General features: G+C 38.5%; 1 long non-coding RNA gene and 1 other non-coding gene across 6 annotated transcripts in view; both read right to left on the bottom strand.

Moving 5' to 3' along the window:
* The window catches only part of LOC127485689 (uncharacterized), an 89,217-nt gene that overhangs the window by 54,457 nt on the left and 13,031 nt on the right, over positions 1 to 21,729 (bottom strand). The window lies entirely within an intron of this gene.
* Positions 20,821 to 20,927, bottom strand: LOC127488762 (U6 spliceosomal RNA). The gene has a single exon (XR_007916607.1). It is a non-coding gene; the product is annotated as a U6 spliceosomal RNA (small nuclear RNA).

Here is a 21,729-nt window from a genome sequence, read left to right as displayed (position 1 = left end):
TACCCAAAGGAATTTAAATTGGCAAACAAAAAAGAGGTCTGCACCCTAATGTTTATTGCAGCTCAATTCCCAATAGCTAAGACCTGGAACCAACCTAAATGCCCATCAACGGTAGACTGGATAAAGAAATTATGGGATATGTACTCTTTAGAATACTATACCGCAGTAAGAAACAATGAAATCCAGTCATTTGCAACAAAATGGAGGAATCTGGAAAATATCATGCTGAGTGAAATAAGCCAGTCCCAAAGGGACAAATACCATATGTTCTCCCTGATCGGTGACAACTGACTGAACACCAAAAAGGAAACCTGTTGAAGTGAAATGGACACTATGGGAAACGGTGACTTGATCAGCATAGCCCTGACTGTTAATGAACAACTTAATACATTATCCCTCTTAGTATGCAAACTGTTGAAATCTTTACTTAATGCATACTAAACTGATCCTCTGTAAAAAAAAAAAAAAAAAAAAAAAAAGAAATTATCAATTCCCAACTTGACCCTCACTGGGATTAAACATGACAACAGGTCTGCTCTGATTTCATCATCATTTAAAAAAAATCATCTATTATTTTTCACTTTATGTTTCTGTGTGGGAGCAAACTGTTGAAATCCATACTCAATGTATACTAAGCTGATCTTCTGTATATTAAGATAATCGAAAATGAATCTTGATGTGAATGGAAGGGGAGAGGGAGTGGGAAAGGGGAGGGTTGTGGGTGGGAGGGACGGTATGGGGGGGAAGCCATTGTAATCCATAAGTCGTACTTTGGAAATTTATATTCATTAAATAAAAGTTAAAAAAAAAAAAACCAGTCACTTGAGAAGACTGTATCTGCTAGAGCTAAGCCTTGCAAACCCATCTTTTGACTCCAAGGTATTTACTCTATGGAAATGTAAAGATTATGTTCATAAAAATATATACAATAATGTCCAAAGATACACTACTCACAATATTCATAAACTGTAAATCACCAAAGTTTCTACCATGGGAGAATGAATATATGCAAATTGATATGTACTCATTCCATGATAAGCTTATATTTCCAAGAAAATGATGGAACTGAAACTATATACAACTACATGGATGAATCTTACAACACTGACCAAAAGAAAAAGAGTGGCTATGGTATAAATAAATATAGATATATAAGTATAAAATGAAACACAATTATTTTATTAATATTGGATTCATAAATATGTAAATCAATCTATGATATTGGAAGTCATGGTCATGGTCTTTCTTGGGCTCTAAGTACATGAAACAAACTTCTTGCATTCTCAAAATAAGCTGTTACTTGATCTGGGTGTTGGTGACAAATGCATGTTCCCTTTGTGTACTTTCCCCTATGTACAATGTACTCCAATACAATTTTGGTTAATAAAAAGAATAAACAGAAAAAAAAAAGAAACAGTATTGATAGCCAGATGGTGTTATGATACCACCAGACCTACCTTTAGAACCATTGCACAGGGGCCAGTGCTGTGGCACAGTGGGTTAATGCCCTGGCCTGAAGTGCTGGCATCCCATATGGATGCTGGTTCAAGTCCTGGCTGCTCCACTTCCCATCCAGCTCTCTGCTATGGCCTGGGAAAGCAGTGAAAGATGGCCAAAGTCCTTGGGCCCCTGCACCCACTTGGGAAACCTGGAAGAAGCTCCTGGCTCACAGCTTTGGATCAGTGCAGCTCCAGCCATTAGGGCCAATTGGGGAGTGAACCATCAGATGGAAGACCTCTCTCTCCCTCTCTGCTTCTCCTTTCTTTGTGTAATTGACTTTCAAATAAAGAAATAATTAGATCTTTTTTTAAATAACAGAACCATTGCATGAAGTTGAAAATGTACTTAACAGAGTCGTATACTTCTCCCTGGGTGAGGAGCAATTGCACCACACTGACAATGAAACCCAATGCTGAATCACTTTGAGTGCACATGCAAAGAGATCTTCATAACCATGGCCTGGAAATGGCCAATAAGATCTCCTGCTCCTGTTCTTTTAAAAAATGGAACACTGTGGGGAGCAACTCAGACTAGACTGTTACTAGAATTAAGACTTATTCTATGCATCTGCTCTCCCACAATATGGCGCTGGGAGAGGAGGAAACAGCTTCTACACAGCTGCCTCCAGTTCAACCAATAAACTGTAGGACCTGCTCCTGATTGGAGGAGAGCAGCATACTCGGCTTGTGGGTAGCAGAGTTGGGATTGGTGGAAGAGGACTATAAAGGAGGAGAGAGACAACATGCACCAGGAACATCTATCTGAAGGAACACCTGAGCAGCCCCCGAGAGAGCCGGCCGGCGGTGTGCCGCTCCCCCGCGGAAGTGGGGAAAGTGGCAGGGGGAACCGCCCTTCCACGGAGGTGGAAGGGATGGTAGCCAACCCGGGAAGAACCAGCAGCAAACCCGGGGAGGGCCGAGCAGACGAAAGAACAGCGCAGGGTCCTGTGTCGTTCCTCCATGAAGAGGGGGAGCGACAGAACACCCAATTGTGTTGGTGAAGATACAAAGATTTTCAGCCACATGTGCATTGTTTGTGGTAATGTAAAATGACACAATCACCACAGAAAATAGTGTCTCTTAATTAAATTAAAAATGGAATTTTTATGTGATCTGATACTCTCACTTCTGAGTATACATCTAAAAGTATTGAAAATTCAATATAAGCAAAGTATAAATACTATTCAACACAGCATAATTCACTGTAGCCAAGATTTCTAGTGTAGCCTGTACTCAGTGAAAAGTTATGCAGGCACAGAAGAAAAGGAAATCCTGTGACATGGATGAACCTTGAATATATTTTGCTAAATGAAATTAGCCACAAATATCATCCCCAAAGGAAAAATACTGCAAGATTCTAATCATATGAAATAAATAAAGTAGCTAGAGGGACCTGCACTGTGGGGCAGTGGGTTTAAGCTCTTGCCTACAGTGCCAGCATCCCATAGGGTTGCTGGTTCTAGTCCTGGCTGCTCCACTTCTGATCCAGAACTCTGATATTCCTGGGAAAGCAGGAGAAGATGGCCCAAGACCTTGGGCCCCTGCATCCGAGTGGTAAGCCTGGAAGAAACTCCTGGCTCCTGGCTTCAGAATGGCTCAGCTTTGGTTATCTCAGCATTTTGGGGAGTGAACCAGTGGATGAAAGACCTCTCTCTCTGGCTCTACCACTCTCTAACTCTGTCTTTCAAGTAAATAAAATAAATCTTTAAAATAAATAAAATAGCCAGAATACTAGAAACAGAAAGTAGAAGAGTGGTTATGGATGGTAGAAGGATATGCTATTCAGTAGAAATGGAATTTTTAGATAAAAAAAATCCTAGAGATCTGGTGTGTGTGTGTGTAGACACATGTATATGTCATTTACCTTAGAATGACAGCTGCCCTTGTGAGATACAGTACTCAAGCCCTCTTCTACCTGACCCTGGATAAGAAAAGGGCTCCCTCTGTTGGTCTTTGGTCACTCTTTGGGTGCTTGTGAGTAGGGCTGGTGGCAGGCTATTCCCAAAAGAGTGGAGATTCATGACTGGTGTTATCTAGGAATGTTGGGAAGACTGCAATGATGTCTCCTTTCTCTCCAGTTTGGTCTCCTTAGTTATCACACTCTCTTTGGGTGAGAATACAGGAAGATACACCAGTCTCTGCTGAGTTTATGATGATGCAACTGCAGTTCAGTCCTATGAATGGATCCTCCTTTGTAAGAAAATGGGCAGCCTCTCATCTTAGCCTGAGACTTTGAAATGCATCCAATAAACATAGTTCTAGTTTCATTTTTGTAGGACCTTTGTCCAAGTGTATCACGCCAGAGGATGATCAATAATATCTTTCCAATATTTACATTAACATTTCTTTCTCCATGAAGAATTTTCCTACAGAGAAAAAACATGAAAGACTGTGATTTTTCTCTTCTATGTCATGGAACTGCTAAGGAAATAATTCCCTCATTAACCATTGGAGTGATCGAAGTGAATCTAAGTGAGCGGTGCACACAGGAGATAGAGCTGAGTGAAGGCAGAAGCTCATAGTGCAGTGGGGAGGCAGACACTCCTGCAGTGAGCACAATCAGTGTTAGAGGGACTGGGAGAGGTTGAACAACATTGAGTGAGGGAGAAATGAGAGGGTTGGATAGAAGAGCAAGATGGAGTTATTCATTTGTGTTCACCAATTTAAACTTAAAAAAATTATTGGATGTATAGGAATATTTGGATAAATTCTTTTTTTCAACATTTCATTTATTTTATTTGCAGTTTGTGTTCAATGCAAATAAATTCCATAACATGAGGAATTACTATGAATCAAAGCATAAGCCCACAAACATATATGCAATGCAAAATAGAAGAACAGCATTAGATATGAAGCAAACAGTCACGTTCATTCACACACACACAGTGGACTCAGATCTGGTCAACCTGGTTGTTCCCAGGCAGGTTTGTAAAGATGATAAAGTGTGACTGTGGAGAATAAGATTTCTGCCAGAGCACTCTTAGTGAAGACATTTTCTTCCTAGTACACAGAGTGTGACCTCAGGTACTGATTAGGATAGCTTATGACCTACTAACAAGAAGAGCATTGAGCCCTTGTGAGAATGTAGACTTCACAAGAACATGCAGCTGCTTTCTCAGACATGTTTGTTAGGGTTTGCAACCATGACTGGGAACTACAACCAAGACCATGCTGAACAAAGAAAAAGTTTTAGGGCGAAGAACTGCCAGGAGTATCCTCAGAGGGAGAGGCGCTCTGGGCTCAGGTGTAGGGCTGGGGTTTCATAGGGAACTTTTCCCAAGGGAGGTGGGAGATAGGTTGGAGAGGCCAAAGAAAGGGATGTAGGATGTGGGCTGGAGCAGCTGGAGAAGATACCTGATACCAGGAGGCACAGGGTGTCTGCCTGATTTATAACTGGGGGCAGTTGTGGGAACAGTGAGGCACAGAAAGTCTCTCAGGCCTGATTTGTGGTAATGATGAGGCTCTCCATAAGCACAACACCTCTGTGTTTTTGCTTTCCTGATGCCAGGAAAGAGTGGGGGAGACACCTCAGGCCAGCGTGGATTCAGGACTCTCACAATGTTTATCTACTATATCTTGCTAAACGTGTTTCAGAGAAATCTTAGTTCTATGAACACATGCATATTCTCTACAGTAGGCTATTGTAATCCTTATCAGTAAAGAAACCACACCTGGTTAGTCTGTGCACACTTTCTGGAGGAAGAGACCCCATGTCCTGTTGTTCCTTTCATTTGCACACCCCAACATGTAACCTTGGTTATCCAGACTACTGTGACCAAATTAGATATTGGAACAGCTAAGCATCAGCGTGTGAGCATGCAAACTAAAGATTTCAGGGATGGTCTGGTTTTGAAAAGATTTCTGTGTATCAAGGTAGTTGGAAAAGATTGGCTGCAGAATAAAACCAACTATTAGGCTTAAAGCTCCCTGTCACTGGTCCACTCCCCAAATATCTGCAATGGTCAAGATTGTGCCAATACTTAAGGTGGGGTAAGGACTTTATATAGGTTTCCCAAATGGGTCACAGGAACCCAGTTAGTTGAACCATCACCATTGGTTTCCAGGGCCTGCAGTAACAGGAAACTGGAGTATGGTTCTGGATGAAGATATAAACTTATGCACTGTAATGTAGGATTTAGGCATGTAACTACTAGACCTGCCAGCTCCTCTTATCCATATTTTTTAAAATACATACAATATATGAAGAGTATTTTATTTACTTTTATCTGTGGATTTAAGATTTTTTAAAATAATTATTTATTTATTTGAAAGTCAGAGTTACACAGAGAAAGAGAGAAAGAGAGCAAGAGATCTTCTTTCCACTGTTTCACACCTCAAATGGCCACAATGCTCTGGCTGGAACCAGGAGTCAGGAGTTTCAAATCCCTCACATGGGTACAGGGGCCCAAGCACATGGACCATCCTCCACTGCATTTCTGGGCATATTAGCAGGGAGATGAATTGGAATTGGAGCAGCTAGGTCTTGAACCAGCACCCATAAGGGATGCTGGTGTCACAGGCAGTTTCTTTACCCACTATGCCACAATGCTGGCCCCCAGGCTATAGATTTAAAAGGCATGTAACAATAAAAAAATAATGTTACATGACAATTTTTTGAATGACTGTTGAGATGACATTAAACTGGAAATATTCTGTTTCCCATTTAGCAGATAGACTGGATTAAGAGACAAGGAGATGGGACTGGCACTATGGTATAGGAAGCTAATCCTCCTCCTGTGGTACTCATATGGGCATTGGTTGGTGTCCTGGTTACTCCACTTCTAATCAAGCTCCCTGATAATGGCCTATAAAAGCAGTGGAGATGGTTCAGGTGCATGGGCCCCTGCACTCATGGAAGACCCAGAGGAGATCCTGGCTCCTGGCTTGGGATTGGCCCAGCTCTGGCCATTGTGGCCATTTGGGAAATGGACCAGATGATGGAAGAGCTGCCTCTCTCTTCTCTCTGTCTAAAACTCTGCCTCTCAAATAAGTAAATAATAATAGTAACAGATACAAGGAAAATGATAACTGATGATTGGAAACTCCAAAGAGGAGAGAAGGGAGTCCTCACCACAGAAGAAATCAGGCTAAGACCATCATATTGCAGCAATTCAGGAATCAGAGCCTGTCTGGAACTGCTTCTTATTTGTGACAGTGAGCACGACAGAGATAGAGGTGCAAGAACTGCACGTGCTGAACCCCAGGTTTTGTATTTCGACTGTTCAATCTGAATAGTGCTGGTCACTATCATCTTGCTTAGATTTGTGGATACCATAAAATGTTTGAAAATCTTAAAGACTTGGTAATTCTACCCTAGTCAAGTATAAAATTTCTTAATCATATTTAAATTTTGAATTACTTAAAAAATAAAAGAAAAAAGCAGAAAGAAATCTTATTTTGTAATTAAACATTTGAAAGTTTTATTTGAAGTCCCACTTGAAAAATTTGTGGTGTGGCACACATTGGTATCCGTACAATGGGTAATAACATTCATTCAAGATATTCTGAAAAAAAAAGATTCACCTTTTTTTGTAAATAAAGATTCATTGGAAATCAACCACATCTATTTACTTTAATCCCTTTAACTCAGGAACCTCATAGTATAAATTTTCTCAGATGTTGTCACAGGCTTGTTCTGGCTTTACTTGCAGCTGTGTATAGACAATTATAATTCTTTTTTAAAGATTTTATTTATTTGAGAGTTAGAGTTACAGACAGTGAGAAGGAGAAACAGAGAGAAAGGTCTTCCGTCCACTGGTTCACTCCCTAGATGGCCACTGCAGCTGGAGCTGTGCCGATCTGAAGCCAGGAGCCAGGAGCTTCCTCTGGTCTGCCAATGGGTGCGGGGGCCATCTTCTACTGCTTTCCCAGGCCACAGCAGAGAGCTGGATTGGAAGTGGAGCAGCCGAGACCTGAATTGGCACCCATATGGGATGCCGGCGCTTCAGGCCAGGGCATTAACCCACTGCGCCAAAGCGCTGGCCCCGAGAATTATAATTCTTAAAAACATAGAGCTGCTGAAAACCCAATGAGAGCATTTCGGGCATGGAAAGCAAAGACACTGTGGCAAAAAAAATGATCTACATGAAGAATCTCTGTGAGATCCCAGTAGAAAGAAGGGGCCATCAAAGAAGGATGTACTTTTCTCTTAAGGGAGGAGAGAACTTCCACTTTGCTTACAGCCCTGTCTAAATATTGACGGAGTTTGTGGACTCAAAAGGCTTCCATAGCCTTGGCAGCTCATGACAAGAGCCTCGGGTGATCACTGACATCATAAATAAAAGTGCCAATTGTTCAATCAACAATAGGAGTCACTGTGCATTTGCTCTACATATAGGACTTCTGTCCTTAATGAATTGTATGATGAGAATTAAAGGTAAAACTTGTCTTCAAACATTACTTTGTACTTTGTGTGTCTGTGTGGGTGCAAACTGTTAAAATCTTTACTTAGTATGGAGTTGATCTTCTGTATATAAAGATAATTAAAAATTAATCTTAATGATGAATGGGATGGGAGAGGCAGTAGGAAGTGGGATGACCTGGGGTTGGGAGGGTGGGTATGGGGGGAAGAATTGCTATATTCCAAAAGTTGTACCTATGAAATTTATATTTATTAAATAAAAGCCTTCTCAAAAAATAGATATAGTGTGTGTTCCCTAAGAAGCTAAAAGGGCCTGATATCTTTCAGACTAACCTTAGCATTTAAAGCTCTGACTTTGAAATTGAATGATGACTACATGTGCTTGAAGACCCTGCCTCTTAGTTCCTTTTCAGTACGTGTGGCTCAGGTAATCCTTGAGTGGGAAAAGAGAATTCTAAATTCTAAATTTTGCAAGTTGGATTGTGGAATTGAGGGTTGCCACTGATCTGAAAATAACTGCAGTGCAGCTGTCATCCTACCACTGATTATTCAGTATCAGTCAAATCCTGCACTTGGAGACTACATGTATCCAACATTCTCCCTTTGTATATTTATTCCTTTGGGTATGTGCAGCCACATCTGTTCATCTTTTTTAAAGATTGGTTTACTTACTTAATTGAAAGGCAGAGTTACAAAGAGGGAGGGGGAAGAAAAAGAGACAGAGATCTTAAATTAAAAAAACAAATACAGCCCCAATGAAATAGATCCACTATGGCCTTTTTTTATGAAATGCATTTCTCATTCTCATAAACTCCATATTTTTCAAGATTTTTACAACTGTTAACCTGCTTATATTTTCATAGTATGAAAATCATTGGTGTTCATTATTTTCTTTGCTTGAGTTCAGATCCAAATACTTGAAGAAAGAAACTATTATGACAAATTAGGTGCAGTTTTTATGCTTGAGAGATTTCAGTATGTTGTGTATATTCAAACTGCTACAGCTTCATGCCTCCTGCTTCTGAAGCAGTGTATGCTGAGTGCTTGAGAGAGACTGTGACCAGCACTATTATAATTATAAATAACTATTTTTCAGCACTTTATCTGAAACTGGCTTGTCAGTCGACTGTTGCTTTTAACAAACCACTTATTTTTTCACAGTCATCACAATATGTATATCAGCATTTTCATCCACTTACCATTTTGTTTCTGCCGTTGAAATCATAACCACTTTTGTGTATCATAATATCTAGTTCAAGCTAATCCTGGTACTGTGAGGCTGCGGAACATCTATGTTGGCTTTATTATAATATATTGTAACCTCCCTGCAATTATGTAACCCTATGTTTGCAACTTTTATGAATGCAATTGTTCAGATAAAATTTAGGTAATACCTGATCATTCACTCTTTCCAGATAACATATTTTACAGATTTTGTTGTTGATTTTTATAAGACTTGTTTACCATTTAATTTTGAAAGTGTGTGATAGTTCTGGATAATGGAAATGAGTTGTTTTAATATCTATGTTATGGATCTTATTTTAGCTTATTATTTTATTTATCTATATAAGGTGGACAAATGTCTTTATTTAAGAGCATAGTGATACTTCCCACCTTAACCCTACCTCCTGCCCACATTCTCACCCTCCTTCCTCCTTCATTTCTTATTCTTTAATTGTACAATGACATATTTTTAGTTTATATTATACTAGTTACATTAACCATCCATTAAGTAAAGAATTCAACAGATAGTAAGACCAAAAAAAAAAAAAATACACAAAAAACCTGTTCCACAACAGTAGAGACAAAGGCTGTAAAAAAGAATAAATTCTCAAAATATCAATTTTACTCATATACATTATATTTTTGTACTCTCTTAATATTTGTGTGTTGGAATATTGCTCAGCCATAAAAATAATGGCATCTTTTCTTTTGCAAAAAAATGGATGCATCTGTGGAAACCCTTATAATATTGAAATAAGAAAATACAAAAAAAAGACAAATTCAAAATGGTTTCCCTGAGCTGTTATAAATAATGAAATATGAAAAAGAATTTTAAGGGCAGAGTGTACAAATGAGAGTTTAGAACACAGAGAGAGATGTATTCCATCCACTTGATGCCCACCTAAATTCCATAACTACTGGTATTGAGACAGTCCAAAGCCAGTAAACAGAACTCCACATGGGTCTCTCATATGGAAGGCAGGAAATTAAGTACTTAGTGCCTCCAAGGTATATTAGCAGTAAGGTGGATCATTATTTCTGAACGGATGGTACTAAAGCCAGGTGCTCCAATATGGGAAAAGGGAATCTCAGACAGTGACTAAATCAACTTGCCATTTTGCATCTTCAACTTTGTAATAGATGGCATGATCTTTGATTGTTAAAACTCTAGAATTTTTTTCTTTTATATTCATTTGTAATGTAATTGTAATTGTGTGGTTTTCAGCCAATTTGCCTTTATCTACTCTTTTCATTATCTCCCCTCCCAATTATTAACTTTTTCTTAGTAATAACAATAGTTTTTCACAACTGCATGTCCTTATTCTGTTGATATTATATCTTTAACTAGCACATATATGCAATATCTTAATCTAAGCCAACCCAGAGCCATGAAACTGGATTGCTTCGCTAGCATTTTGATTGTCAAGTCAGCAACTAAGAATCCTGTAGGTTTCCTGGAAACTGCCATTTGCAGAGCTTCATGGAGATGTTAGTCTGCTGTGTTCATTCACTATATTCAGGTAACTCTGGATGTTTATGGAACTGTAAGTTTGCCTTTGATTTTAAAGCTTCGATAGTATAACTCTAGACATTTTAATTTATTCTTTATATGTTGTAAAATCTGGCATGGTTTTGTTTTGTTTAAGTTTCTGAGATATTTTTGTATTTTCCAATATTAATGTAACTACTAACAAAGTTCCCTATATCTGCTTTTAATACCACCATTGTTCCTTTCAAAAAGCACTTCTTGGTTCTCACAGTATTCATAGTGTTTCCCATTCCATAACATGCGCATCCCTTTTTATTATTGTTTTGTTTTTTAGTCTACTCCTGTAACCTGTGTGTATCACTAACATCTTAGTAAAACAGTAGTGATATTGTGAATCTGTGGCAGTCTTGGTTTCCATTTTCATTGTGATGTCATCAGCCCACTCAAATTTTTGTAAATTTCTGTTTGTCTAAGGTAACTTTTGCCTTCTTTGATTTTTATGACTCCAAAGTTATCAATGAAAATTTCCAGTACTATTCTTCACACTTTATCATAAAACTATTCCAGTAGATATATTGCTGCTTTTTATACATCATTGTTTTTTATAGTTTTACATTCACTTCAATTTAGTTGCAATTAATGTTTTCACCAAATACCATCATATCTACATTTTAATATAATTTATAGAATATAAAATAGCCTTGATTTTAGAAATTTTATCAATCGAGGGAAAAATTACTCCCCTATTCTAGCTGCTGACAATTTTCATATATTTTTTCATTTACTTCAAGATCAGTGGTGTGTTACATTTTTTCAAGTCTTTTTTTCTGTTGATCTATTGGATTTATTTACTGATCTATTAAATTGACCAAATTATGTTTCTCTTTTGGTCTGTTGATGTAATTGATGGATCAAATTAAAACTTTTTATTTTTTCACATCTTGAATATCTGCAATACAGATGTATATGAAATATCACAATTTTCATTCATTTTGGATTCAATTAAGAATATTATGTTAAGTATATCTGCCTGTATGCTCAAAGGAGATATTGGTCTGTAATTTCTTTTGCTGTATTCTTGCTGAGTTGTTTCATGGTACTGGAAGGCTAGCCTCAGACCATGTATTCTGACAATTTTCTGGAAAAATATTAAAAAGTTGGTACAAATTTCCCTATTTTATAGAATTTTCCTACAAATCAATCAGGAGCCAGGATTTTTCTACTTTGAAGGATTATGAAATGTTGATGTACTGTTTCAGTGAGGTGTCTCATACAAACTAATCCCAAGACTAATATTTAAAAAATCAATGACATTTTCTTTGGCTCTTAGAAAAATCCACCAAAGATTTAATGCAATTCCAAATAATAAAAGAAGTGGTATTTTGGCTGCAATACTCATTATTACTTTAGAATTCCTATTACATGTTTCTTTTATAAAATTGTAGGCATTGTGATACAGTATTTGGGACTCAGGCATCTGTTATAGGAGTGCCAGTCTGAGTACTGGCTGATCCACTTATGATACAGCCCTCTGCTAATGTACCTGGAAAGCAGTGGATTTTGGAACACTTTAGAATCCCCAAGTGACTCTGAGATCCAGGTTTCCAAAACCTTGCAGCCAATACTCATGGCTGGTTATACTGAAGCATGTCCAGCAAGTAGACAAACTTCTTTTATTTGTTCAAATTAAAAAACAGACCAACCACTTTATAGTAAAAGAAACTGCATAATAAATCTAACTTTCTTTTGTTGCTTATATCTCAAAAAATTTTCTTTTTTTTCAACAAATGAACTACTTTACAGTAAAACAAATTTCATAATAAGAAACCTACTTTTGCTGCTTATATCACAAAAAATAATTTTAATTCTTTTTTTCATAAAAAGAGACTGAAGCAAGCATTTTCTTATTTCAGTCACTCAAAATATTAAGCCACTTTTTTTCAAATCTATTACTAATAAAGAATGCTTTGAAATGAAGGAAAACATTATTTTCCAGGACCTGAATTTTTTACTTATTGTGATACAATTTCTCATTGTTTTATTTCTCAAATTTAAAAACAAAGAGAAACTGGGAAAAGATCCAAGATGATGGCACAAATGAGTGTGCTGTGAGGTCTGTTTCCAGCTATGTCACTATGGAACAATGTGATATACGTACTACCTGGGTTGCAATGTTACACACACACTGCTCCCTGACTGATGTAAGTGGCTTATAAACAGATGGTTAGAGAGGACACTGTGTTTCTGTTTCCCAAACTGTACTAGGCCAGATTATGGCAGACAGCAGAGAATGAAGGCCTGGACACCAGGTTCTCAATTCCTCATGAATCTTAACTGAGCCTTTTAGAAACAGTAATGAAGATGTTTAGGACCTAGGAGGCGGGGTAAAATATATATGTATTGCTGGTGCCTTATGTTTGTGGTTGGTGTTTGTGTTTAAAATAATTATGATCTTGCATTCAATAATTTCTAACTTTGAGAGTGGCTGGGCCCCAATGGGTCTGAACTATTAGTGAGCTGGAAAGTGAGTTGTGGGCTTGAAGGGTTAGTGCCCACTTGGAAGGGGATGGAGAGGGGAGATGGGTAGGCAGGTGGATCAGAAGCAAACTGATTTCACAGGGACTTTGTTGGCTAACCTGACCCACTTCACAGGTGAGGAAATTTAGGCTCATTATGTTGTTGGTTTGTCCAACTGAACCTCTGGACTCCCTGGCTCTCCCTGATCTCCATACTCATGGGAACCTGGGCACCAGGCAGATGGCCAAGAATTCCTGACTGTGGACCCTGTGAGTAAGGACACTGGGGACCATTTTAATACTGTGCAACACTAGCCAGTTAAGAATTACAATGGACACTTTGCCTCACTTTGAGATCTATCTTGTTGAGGAAGACTCTCCTGTCCAGTTTGCTCCTGTACTTGCCCAGCCCTACAACTTCTTTCACCATTCTTATCCTCCTCTGAACACCCCAGAGCCAGAAGTCACTGGGGTGGTATAGCTGATTGGGTGCACACACACATTCCCTGTGAATTCTAGGCCCTGCCCCAGGAAGGCAGAGCAAGTGAGGCTGCCCATGCTAGCTGTACCCCTACACTGAACACCTGGGCAGGGGTGTGGGTTTTTCTCAATATCCAAGGAGCTCTCTCTGATATCTGGAGGAATGGGGGCACCACTAGACTGACACTCACTGGTTGGGGGGTGACTGCACATTTGCCATTGATGTTCAAAAGTTTTAGTGACTTTCCCTTACTCTTGTAGAGAATATCCAAGACATAACACAGCCCAGAAAGCCTCCACATCTTGGTCACCCTGGCCTGCCACTAGCTCTTTTGCAGAGGCCTCACATACTGCAGCTAACCCTGCCTGGCTGACATGCAAACCCCAGGCCACTGCAGCATGATATTTTTAAAGTTGTATTTATTTGTAGATTTTATGTATTATCTCACTATATTCTATCATATGTACTGAAAATTACACCTTATAGTTCTTTTTTGATGTTTGAATTCCCTAGGAATTCCAGTAGGAATGTTTGAATTCCCTAGGAATTCCAGTAGGAAGCTGAAAAGAAATAGGGGCTGGCCCTGTGGCATAGCAGGTAGAGCTACTACCTGCAGTGCTGGCAACCCATATGGACACTGGTTCAAGTCTTGGCTGCTCCACTTCTGACCCAACTCTCTGCTATGGAAATCCGTACAAGATAGCCCAACTCCTTGGGTCCCTACATGCATGTGGGAGATTCAGAAGAAGCTCCTGGTTCCTGGCTTTGGTTCAGTGCTGTTCTGGCCACTGTGACCATCTGGGGAGTGAATCAGTGGATGCAAGACCTCTATCTTTCTGCCTCTGACTCTCTGTAACTCTACCTTTCATTTTTTTATTTTTTTGACAGGCAGAGTGGACAGTGAGAGAGACAGAGAGAAAGGTCTTCCTTTGCCATTGGTTCACCCTCCAATGGCTGCTGCAGCTGGCACACTGCAGCTGCAGCACTGCGCTGATCGGAAGGCAGGAGCCAGGTGCTTCTCCTGGTCTCCTATGGGGTACAGGGCCCAAGGACTTGGGCCATCCTCCACTGCACTTCTGGGCCACAGCAGAGAGCTGGCCTGGAAGAGGAGTGACCAGGACAGATGCAGAGGAAGCATTTGATAAAATACAACACCCTTTCATGATGAAAACTCTAAGAAAATTGGGTATAGAAGGAATATTCCTCAGTAAAATTAAGGCAATTTATCTAAAACCAATGGCCAGCATCGTATTGAATGCGGAAAAGTCAGAAGCATTTCCACTGAGATCTGGTACTAGAAAGGGATGCCCACTCTCACCATTGCTATTCAATATAGTTCTGGAAGTTGTAGCCAGAGCTATCAGGGAAGCAAAAAAAATTAAAGGAATACAAATTGGAAGGAAGAAGTCAAACTACCCCTCTCTGCAGAAGATATGATTCTTTTTAGGGGATCCACAGAATTCCACAAAGAGACTATTGGAACTCATAGAATATTTTGGCAAAGTAGCAGGATATAAAATCAATGCATAAAAATCTATAGCTTTTTTATACACAGACAATGCCATGGCTGAGAAAGAACTCCTAAGTTCAAGCCCATTCACAGTAGTGACAAAAATAATCAAATACCTTGGAATACTTAACCAAGGATGTCCAAGGTTTCTACAATGAAAATTACAAAATCTTAAATAAAGAAGTAGAAGAGGATACCAAAAAATGGAAAAATCTTCTATGCTTATGGATTGGAAGAATCAATATCATCAAAATGTCCATTCTCCCAAAAAATTTATAGATTCAATGAGATATCAATTAAAATACCAAAGACATTCTACTAAGATATGGAAAAAATGATGCTGAAATTCATATGGAGGCACAAGAGAATTTGAATACTAAAGCAATCTTGTACAATGAAAAGAAAGCTGGAGGCAACACAATACAATATTTCAAGACATATTACAGGGCAGTTATGAACAAAACAGCATGGTGCTGGTACAGAAACAGATGGATAGACCAATGGAACAGAATAGAAACACCAGAAATCAATCCATACATCCATAGCCAACTTATATTTGATCAAAGATCTTGAACCAATTCCTGGAGCAAGGACAGTCTATTCAACAAATGGTGTTGGTAAAACTGGATTACCACATGCAGAAGCATTAAGCAAGACCTCTACCGTATACCTCACACAAAAATCCCCTCAACATGGATTAAAGATCTAAATCTATGATCCAACACCATCAAATTATTAGAGAACATTGGAGAAACCGTGCAAGATATAGGCACAAGCAAAGACTCCTTGGAAAAGACCCCAGAGACACAGGCAGTCAAAGCTAAAATTAACAATTAGGATCACATCAAATTGAGATTTTTCTGTACTGCAAAAGAAACAGGAAAGTGAAGAGGCAACCAACAGAATGGGAAAATATTTGCAAATTATGCAATTGATAAAGTATTAATAACCAGAATCTACAAAGAGATCAAGAAAATTCCCAACAGAACAAACAACCCATTTAAGAGATGGGCCAAGGACCTAAATAGACATTTTTCAAAAGAAGAAATCCAAACAGCCAACAGACACATGAAAAAATGGTCAGGATCACTAGCCATCAGGAAAATGCAAATCAAAATCACAATGAGGTTTCATCTCATCCCAGTCAGACTGGCTTACACACAGAAATCAACTAACAACAGATGCTGGCGAGGATGTGGGGAAAAAGGCTCACTAATCCACTGTTGGTGAGAATGAAAACTGGTAAAGCCACTATGGATGACAGTTTGGAGATTCCTCAGAAACCTGCATATAACCCTACCATTCAACCCAGCCATTCCACTCCTTGGAATTTACCCAAAGGAAATTAAATAGGCAAATAAAAAGCTGTCTGCACATTAATGTTTATTGCAGCTCAATTCACAATAGCTAAGGCTTGGAATCAATCTAAATGCCAATTAACAGAAGACTGGAAAAAGAAATTATGGGACATGTACTCTATAGAATACTATACAGCAGTAAAAAATGAAATCCATTTTTTGCAACAAAATGGAGGATTCTGGAAAACATCATGCTGAGTGAAATAAGCCCATCCCAAAGGCACAAATATCATATGTTCTCCCTGATTTGTGACAACTAACTGAGCACATAAAAGGAAACCTTTTGAAGTGAAATGTTCACTATGAGACGCAATGACTTGATCAACTCTTGTACTGACTGTCGAGGAACAACTTACTATTTTATTCCTTTAAATAATTTTTTGTTCTACTTAATACCATTGGTTGAACTCTAATTAACACACAATTATTCTTAGGTGTTTAGAATTAACTGAAAGGAAGTCATCCTTTTTAATATAAGAGTGGGAATAAGAGAGGGAGGAAATATACAGTTCAGCACATGCTCACCCAGACTTACCCCTAATGGTAGATTTAGAAACGTGCCTGGGGATTCCAATTCAATCCCATCAAGGTGGCATGTACCAATGCCATCTCACTAGTCAAAGTTATCAGTTTCGTTTCATAATTGATCATAATGATAGTATTAAGAGTCAAAGGGGTCACATAAACAAGACTAGTGTCAGCTATTAATACCTGATAGAATTAAAAAGGAGAGAGCGATCCAACATGGGAAGCAGGATACACAGCAGACTCATAGAATGGCAGATGTCCTAAACAGCACTCTGGCCTTAGAATCAGCCCTTAAGGCATTTTGATCTGGCTAAAAAGCTCATGAGAGTATTTCAGGCACAGAAAGCCAAGACACTGTGCCCCCCCAAAAAATGATCTAAAATAAGAACTTTGTGAGTGAGATCCCAGAGGAAAGAATGGGCCATCAAAGAAGGAGGTACCTTTCTCTGAAGGGAGGAGAGAACTTCCACTTTGACTATGGCCTTGCCTAAATAACATTGCAGTTTGTAAACTCAAGAGGCTTCCATAGCCTTGGCAGCTCATGACAAGAGCCTAGGATGATTACTGACACCATAAATAAGAGTGTCAATTGTTAAATCAACAACAGGAGTCACTGTGCACCTACTCCCCATGTAGACTCTCTCTTCTTAATGTGTTGTACTATGCAAATTCATGGTAAAACTACTACTCAAACAGTACTCTATACTTTGGTGTCTGTGTGGGTGCAGTCTGTTGAATCTTTACTTAGTATATACTAAGTTGATCTTCTGTATATAAAGATAATTGAAAATTAATCTTGATAAAAAATGGGATGGGAGAGGGAGTGGGATATGGGGTAGTTACAGATGGGAGGGAGGTAATGGGGAGAAATGCCGCTATAATCCTAAGTTGTACTTTGGAAATTTATATTTATTAAATAATAGTTATAATTAATAAATAAATACTGAGTTTTATTAAGTTCTTTTTAACACATAAATTATGTGGGTTTTTTTGTCCTTTTCACTTAATTGTTTGGGAAACTTAACTTGGTTTTTAAAAATTATTTATCTTGCTTGTAATTAATCTATTGCATTTTCATATGTGATCAATTTAAGAATAATAATGCTTTGTGGGGCACCTGCAGTACTAGCATCCCATATGGATAGTCTCAATGTGCCCTTGTGCATATAAGTTATGCAATCTTCTGATGCTTTTTTATCACCTAGTATTCAAAGCGATTCTTAACTTACTTTTTCTAAGCTTGTACATTATTACTAAAAAGAATTAAACCATCACACCTGCAGTTGTTAAATTGTGTACATTTTTGTTTTTAAAGATTTATTTATCTGAAAGGCAGAGTTAAGAGATGGAGAGAGAGAGAGAGAGAGAGAGAGAGAGAGAGAGAAAGAGAGAAAGAGAGAAAGAGAGAAAGAATATTTTCCATCCCCTGGTTTACTCCCCATAATGGCCTGAGACTGGCCAATCTGATACCAGAATCCAACAACTTCTTTTGGGTCTCCCATGTGAATGCAGGTGTCCAAGTATTTGGACCAGCTTCCACTGCTTTCCCCAGTGAATTAGCAGAGAGCTGTATCAAAAGTGGAGCAGTTGGGATTCAAACTAGTATACCTATAGGATGTTGGTACCACAGGTTGCAGATTTATCATCATGCCACATTGCCGACCCAAAATTTGGAATATTGAAATCAGAAATTTAATTGAGTGGACATTAAAGGTTTTGATCAGTCCAGGGCTGGCGCCGTGGTGCAGTAGGTTAATCTTCCGCCTGTGGTGTGGCATCCCATATAGGTGCTGGTTCTAGTCCCGACAGCCCCACTTCCAGTCCAACTCTCTGCAACAGCCTGGAGAAACAGTAGAAGATGGCCCAAGTCCTTGGTCCCCTGCACCCACATGGGAAACCAGGCAGAAGTGCCTGGCTCCTGGCTTCTGATATGCACAGCTCTGGCCATTGCAGCCATTTGTGGAGTGAACCAATGGAAGGGAGACCTTTCTCTCTGTCTCTCCCTCCCACTGTCTGTAACTCTAATTCTCAAATAAAATCAACAAAATCTTTTTAAAAAGATTTTTATCATCCATTCTCTCATAGATATCTGGCACTGTTTACACATAAACCCAGAGTTCCCAACTTTACTATTTGGATTGCTGTCTATGCTGAGATGCATCCATTGACAGATGTTTCCTCCTTGTGAAATTTGATTGTACTTAAAAATAAAGCAAAAGAAATACCAGTGCTGCAGGCGCACACCGGGTTCTAGTCCCGGTTGGGGCGCCGGATTCAGTCCCGGTTGCCCCTCTTCCAGGCCAGCTCTCTGCTGTGGCCCAGGAGTGCAGTGGAGGATGGCCTAAGTGCTTGGGCCCTGCACCCCATGGGAGACCAGGATAAGTACCTGGCTACTGCCATCGGATCAGCGTGGTGCGCTGGCCGCAGTGCACCAGCCATGGTGGCCATTGGAGGGTGAACCAACGGAAAAAGGAAGACCTTTCTCTCTGTCTCTCTCACTGTCCACTCTGCCTGTCAAAAAGAAAAAAGAAAAAGAAAAAGAAAAACCAGCATTGTGCACAGATATGAAATTTATTGTAAAATAAACAATATATAAACCTCCACCAAACAAAAAGACTCAAATATACTTAACAGTACTGCTAATGTCAATGATGTTAATATTTTAGTTGCATGCTCTATTCTAAGTAAGTTCTTTCATACTCTGACCCAAGCACATGGATCCTCATAAGCACTCTCATATACACTTAGAATCTGGAATCCTATGTAGAAAAGTACTATTCTAACCCAAACCTCATTTAACAACATAAGACGGGAATCTACAAGATATACACTGGTTTGTCATAGTTAAGTGGGAAAAAAGACATGTCAAAGCACTCCAAATGAGAAAAACTCATTCATTTGGATTTCAGATAATAAACTTTCCAGATGTTTTCATGGATAATCCACACACACAATTATCTTTAGTTTTTATACATTTTATTTTTTAAATGAGGGCAAATGGTGTCATTAAGCTTTTTAAATGACATTACAAAGTCTATTAACCAACCCTGTATGGAAGTATTACATACACATTCATTTCTGAAAGGTGGGCAAATGAAATTATTTAAGTAGCAAATAGTTTGAATCATGATTTCTAATACTCATTAAAAAACACTTTAGAAGAAATGTTTGCTTGTATTTTATTTTTTTAGTCAAATAAGATAAAACTGAAAAGCAGAAGAGTACTCTGAACTTCTCACATTGTTCTAAACTCTCCATTCTGGGTCTAAAACAAAATTACATCAAAATTTATTGTCAAAATCCATAAATCAGGATATAAATCAGTGATGCACAAGAATTTCATTAGATATATTAATAATTTTTAAAAAGGAAATAAAATATGGGGTGAGGCAACAGGCAGTATGCTTAAAGTAGTTTTAGATTAGTCCTGTATGTGATTCGCATTCAAAAATAGGCATACATGAGGACAAAGCTCTAAAAAAACATTAAATTGAAAATGAATCTTAGTGGAGAATGGGACTGGGAATGGAAAAGTGCAGAGGAGGAGGGTTGGGAGTGTGGGTGGGAGGGCAGGTATGGTGGGAAGAATCACTATATTCCTAAAGTGGTATTTACAAAATGCATGAAACTCGTATTCCTTGAATAAAAGATTTCTTTGGGAAAACCAAGACCTAAAATCTACAATGGTTTTTTTTTTTTTTTATTGCAGTCACTTCATTTATTTTTTTTTTCTTCTTTATTTTTTTATTTTTATTTTTTATCTTTTATTTAATGAATATAAATTTCCAAAGTACGACTCATGGGTTACAACGGCTTCCCCCCCCATACCGTCCCTCCCACCCACAACCCTCCCCAAAAATATGGAACGCTTCACGAATTTGCGTGTCATCCTTGCGCAGGGGCCATGCTAATCTTCTCTGTATCGTTCCAATTTTAGTATATGTGCTGCCGAAGCGAGCACTACAATGGTTTTTTATATGTAATTGTCTATGCTTTGTATCTTATTTTAAGAGAAAGCATTTTATGCAGATTCATTCATTATATTACATGTGTGATGCTGCATTAATTTATTGCTTAGGGTTCTCACCACATTCAGAATTTTCAGATCTCCTTTGAGTAGTTGTTATTGCCTTTTCATCCATGTTAGTTGGACACATCACTACAAGTTCCACATTTACTTTTTTCCTCATCATTTATGGCCCTTGTTTTTTTAAATACTTTAGATTTTATTAAAGCATGTGGAATTTTTATTTTATTCTTAAGTTTTTGTTTATTTTAACTTTATCTGAAAGGCAGAGAGAGAAGAGAGACCAAGATCTATCAGCTGTTTCACTCCCACAAATATCCTTAGTAGCCAGGAATTAGTGATACTGAAGTGAGGAACTTAGAACTATTTGGTCTTCCATGTGGTTAAAAAAGATCCAGGCTCCTGAGTCATTACCTGCTGCTTCCAAGGGTGTACATTAGCATGGAGTGAGATAGAAAGCAATGGAGCTGGGACTCAAACCATGTATGCCAATATATCTCACACATATCCAAAGTGGAATCTTAACTGCTGTGTCAATCACCTGCTCAAAATTCTTTAAAAAATTGTATTGCACTAACTTTTGAGGTTATTCAGGAGAAAATTCATAATTGAAATTGCAAACAATGAGTAAAAGAGACTATTCCGTGTGCTTTGAGTGATGAATACCAAGGGTTTAGTATATTATAATCAATCTGGATTAGAAATGGAGCAGCCAAGACCCAATCTGGCAAATTGG

Source organism: Oryctolagus cuniculus, unplaced genomic scaffold (assembly GCF_964237555.1).
Source record: "Oryctolagus cuniculus unplaced genomic scaffold, mOryCun1.1 SCAFFOLD_35, whole genome shotgun sequence".
In the NCBI taxonomy this organism is placed as follows: domain Eukaryota; kingdom Metazoa; phylum Chordata; class Mammalia; order Lagomorpha; family Leporidae; genus Oryctolagus; species Oryctolagus cuniculus.
The sequence above is the reverse complement of the archived record's forward strand: the minus strand, read 5'-3'. Positions and strand labels throughout refer to the sequence as shown.